Raw genomic sequence first — 4373 nt, 5'->3', positions numbered from 1 at the left:
TTTTCTTTCTAGTCTCTGATTTCGACTAACAAGTGTTGGTATACGATCGGAAACTGAAATCTATCAAAACCTAGGGTTTATGATCAACAACTCTTGAATGGTTTTATATCAGAAGAGAAAACCTTAGAATAGACAAGAGGTGAAAAACCTAGATTATAAGTTGTATGATCAATCACGAAGATTAAATCCAACTTGGATTTGTGATCCCTAATACAAAGACTTTTATCTCACTCTCGTTCACGAAGAACGGAAGACGTGGAAAACAACCTGCAGAGCTTACGCCAATTTTCCAAAGGGATTAAAACGTGTAAACTCGCGAACTCATTATTTATAATGAACAATAGCTTGGAAGCTAAGCAAAGCTATTTTCCTTTTACAAGACTCTCCTAAATATGGGAGTCTTACCTAAGTTAAAACTTTTGCCAAAATAATTAAATAAATAACTTATTTAGCAAAAATTATATTTACTAGGTGTTGGGCCCGTGCTCTGCACGGGCATAATTTGAACATTTCAAATGTAAGTAAAAAGAAAATTTAATGGTAATTTTAATGCTAAACTACCGCGTTGCGTTGAGAGTTTCATTTAAAACCTACATAGAGAAGGTAGAGGGGCTACTAATGTTCGAACCCGCAGCCAACACCAAGGAATTTGATAACATTTACCAAGTCAGACTTTCCTTGGATTCGTCAAATAAAGAGACCATATATATATAAAAGAGATGATGTATTTCTGCTGGTGCGAGACGGAACTCATCATTGATAATTTGAACTTACATCCCAATTCAAACTAAACTCATTACAAATTCCAAATATGTTAAAGCGTATGCAGATAATTTGAACCCAAGTTTCATATGGCGAAGCTCATAAATTCATAATGTCTGGTAGGAAAATTGATGTGTTTAGTGTTGTTACTCCTGCCTAAACAGGTTTTCCTCCATTTCCCATATACATTGTATCCTTGGTTCTCGACAACGTACCACTGCTGCATCTATAAGATGTAGCATGTATTTATCGCAACCCACGCCGTATGATGAGGTCTGAGTAATGGAAGCAACTGTTGTCGTTCATCTCGAGTCCACCAAAAGTCATAGATTTTATTTGCTTCCACCCTACGCCTTATCAGATGTAATATTTATGCCCTTGCAACAGTTTGAGAGCCGACGCCTTGGGACCATTTCCAAGAGCTTTTCATCTAAAACAACGGTTTGACCATTTCCAAGAGCTTCTCATCTAAACCACGGGAGCTGCACATAAAGAAACAGTTTATATAGATCAAAGTCTAAAGGATAAATGAGTTACCTCAAGATCCTTGAAGAATATGGAGAGATTTTGCAGCAACCCTACAAACTGTAATAGAAAAATATAAGCATATAAAGGCTCTGTTAGGCAGAACATTCAAGATGTGGTTATTAACACAATAAACATGTGGCTATAGATTCTGTGATCTGTGATGATGATGGGAACAAACTTCTTTAGAAGTAGACAAATGTTGCAAGGATAAAAAGTGAAAATAGAAGCACCGAAGGAACTCAGCGACAATGCATGGATGATAAAGTGAAGGTACCGCCCCAAGAATCAACCAATTCAAAAGAAAAGTATACATCGATTAAGCAATTCAAAATATGGTCAAAATTGTGGAACCAAAGAGAACTGGACAAAAGTGTATAACATTTGTCAAGGAGTAATATTTTTAAAAGTGTTCAGTAGGCGCAATAAGCAAAGAGTTTGAAAGTGTATGGTAAGATCAGAAGGTGCAATAAGCAATTTTAGTAGCTATAGTGCCAAACCAAGTAGTGACAATCAATAACTTTTTATATCCATGGGAATTTTTAACAGTTCAAAGTACTGCCAATCAGTAAAGTCACTAATGATACATATATACGACTAAACCTGTGGCTATAGTGTCATTAAGAGCCTCTTTACATTGTCCCTAAAACAAATGAGGAAAATTAAAATTGTGGGTAAGACAGATGCCTTGAAAGGCTTATTATACCTGTCGAGAAATTGTTGCCTGGTACATAATGCAACCGTAACGGAACCGAACCATCTACACACAACACCATAGCCATTCTAATTAAACAATTAGAGTTGCGAAATCTTTCAGAAAGCTTAAAGATAGACCCCAGATATGTAAATACATGTAATCCATATATGATTTCAGGATTAAATTACAAAGTTCAATTAGCAGTTCAAAGAAGAAGCAATCCTAACCCTCAAATAACAAAGTGATTTCATTATACAATAAAAACATGTGATGAAAAATCGTATTGAAACCGGAGTTGAGAATTGGGAAGACACATGAAGAAAAAGAAAAGGTTTAGAGTTAGGTTTTACCCATCGATAATTTTATTTAGTAATTTATCCTTTTTAAGCTTCAACCGAAATCCCACCTGTAAAATAAACCTAACAAAAATAATTAGAAAAAAATCAACAATCAGATTCATAAAACAATACATGACGAAAGAGAACAAATGGAGAAGAAAAAAAAAAGAAGAAGCGTTCGGTGAAAAGAAGTCAGGGTTTTCAATAAAAAGAAGACGCTAGATATCTTTTTTTGATAGGTTAAGAAGACGATAGATATCTAATATCTTGAATAGGCGCTGAGGCAAACTAGCCTTTTTCTCACTCTACGCCAAAACCGTTTTCCCGGTAAAAACTAATCCTATTTTTTCACCATCTTTTTCATCCTAAATCTAAATTTATTCGAGTTTAGATATGAATTTCATATCTTCCGAGCAAATCTAGATTGTTTTATTTACTAAATCATGTTTAATTAAATAAAATCGCATTTATTTGCAAAATCAGGATATTGTTTTATGTATTTCTTTATGCTTTCAATAAATATTATCTCTATGACAATCCTTTGTCATATGATGTTTCGATTCGCTATTACAGCGATTTATTATTGCTCTTAGGATTTTCTAATGGAGTCTGGTAATATATTCAAGTACACCTTCAAAGATGACCAGTTCTGGCGTGACGATGATCAAGATTCTTACAAATTTGATCAATGACTACCAGAATGGGTTGTAATGATGATATTTGGAGCAAATCATTCCTTTTATGAAGGATTATATTTTAATGAAGAAGAAGTTTTTAAATGGTTGAAGTCTAATGAGAAGACCAATATTGTTTGGATTACATCATTTATCTTTTTGATCAACTATTATGTACAATTGTTGTATTTCAGAAATTTGGATACATTATATTTTGTATTTTTTATGTGGTATCATTATGATGTACTTGAATTATCCTGTTATCATGATTCCAATCGGTGGAACGGTGATTCTCCACCATTATGTATCCCTTCAAACCTCAATTTTAATGAGGTAATTTAATAAATTATGGGTTTCAGGTTTGAAACCCATCTTTCTTCAAAAAAAAAAAAGATATCTAATATCTTGGAAAGAGAGAAAAGTGGGGTTCAAAATATGTAGGAGCGGTGGTATGAAAAAATGTAAGTTTTTTATTGGTCTAAATAATTTTTGTGGGGCCAGAAGCTCTAAGTCGAGATCGTCTGTGCCACTGCTTGTGTGTGCCCTATGTGCCATACCAATAGAAACACGCCACATCATTCCTCTCATTAACCATGACTAACTAAATAGATTTTCTATTTATACAACACTAATCGATTAGGAAAGATAATTAATTAGTTAAAGAAGATATTACAAATCCAAGAGAAAATACCGTGTTTCTATTGGTGTGGCACATAGGGCACACCCAAGCAGTGGCACAGACGATCTAGACCCTAAGAAGAGAGCTTGATTCAGCTTTTAACCACAACAAAGAAAAATCACCTGAAATCATATTATTAATGTGAATAAATCACATTTTAACTTAGGAAGGAATCACAAACACTTTAATATGGTAATCAAAAGTGTTTGGACCAATAGCTAACTTGTCTAGATAAGGAAACATCACCAACTTGACCAAAAATCCCTTTTAGTCACGTATTGGGCCCAAGTTCGCGGACCACTCCAAAGCCCATGGAACGTTTCCTACTAATGAACTTAAATCACTCATAACTTTGTCGTTATAACTCGGAATTGAGTGATTCTTGGCTCATTAGATTCGCAAGCTCATTCACTATAACATGAGATCCTTTATAAGGATAAAGGTTATTATCACCAAGGTCATGAATCAAATAACCTCAAGTATATATACATAAATGTACATTTACCGTCATCGGAATTGTTCCATGTAGTGAGCATATATCTTGATAGATTAGAAAGGTAGAATTGAACAAGAATCCAAATGAAATCAATCACATACCTTTGTTGATGAAGTACTTGTTGATGTCTTCTTGTAGTCTTCAATCTTCAATCTTCATCCTTTAAGGATAGCTTAGATTCAACTTCTTAGATCTAATCTAG

At 34.0% G+C, this 4373-nt stretch overlaps 1 long non-coding RNA gene across 2 annotated transcripts; it reads right to left on the bottom strand.

The window, feature by feature from the left end:
- Positions 1-707: 707 nt before the first annotated feature.
- On the bottom strand, positions 708-3295 carry LOC113281909. 2 transcript variants are annotated; one of them, XR_003326412.1, is made up of 3 exons: positions 2335-3295; positions 1994-2047; positions 708-1347 (listed from the first exon to the last, which is right to left on the bottom strand). It is a non-coding gene; the product is annotated as an uncharacterized LOC113281909 (long non-coding RNA). The 2 variants fall into 2 exon arrangements; XR_003326411.1 differs by having other exon boundaries at positions 708-1244; positions 2335-3284.
- Positions 3296-4373: the final 1078 nt, after the last annotated feature.

This window comes from Papaver somniferum, chromosome 5, assembly GCF_003573695.1.
Source record: "Papaver somniferum cultivar HN1 chromosome 5, ASM357369v1, whole genome shotgun sequence".
NCBI lineage: Eukaryota > Viridiplantae > Streptophyta > Magnoliopsida > Ranunculales > Papaveraceae > Papaver > Papaver somniferum.
This window is presented reverse-complemented; position numbering and strand designations above follow the sequence as displayed.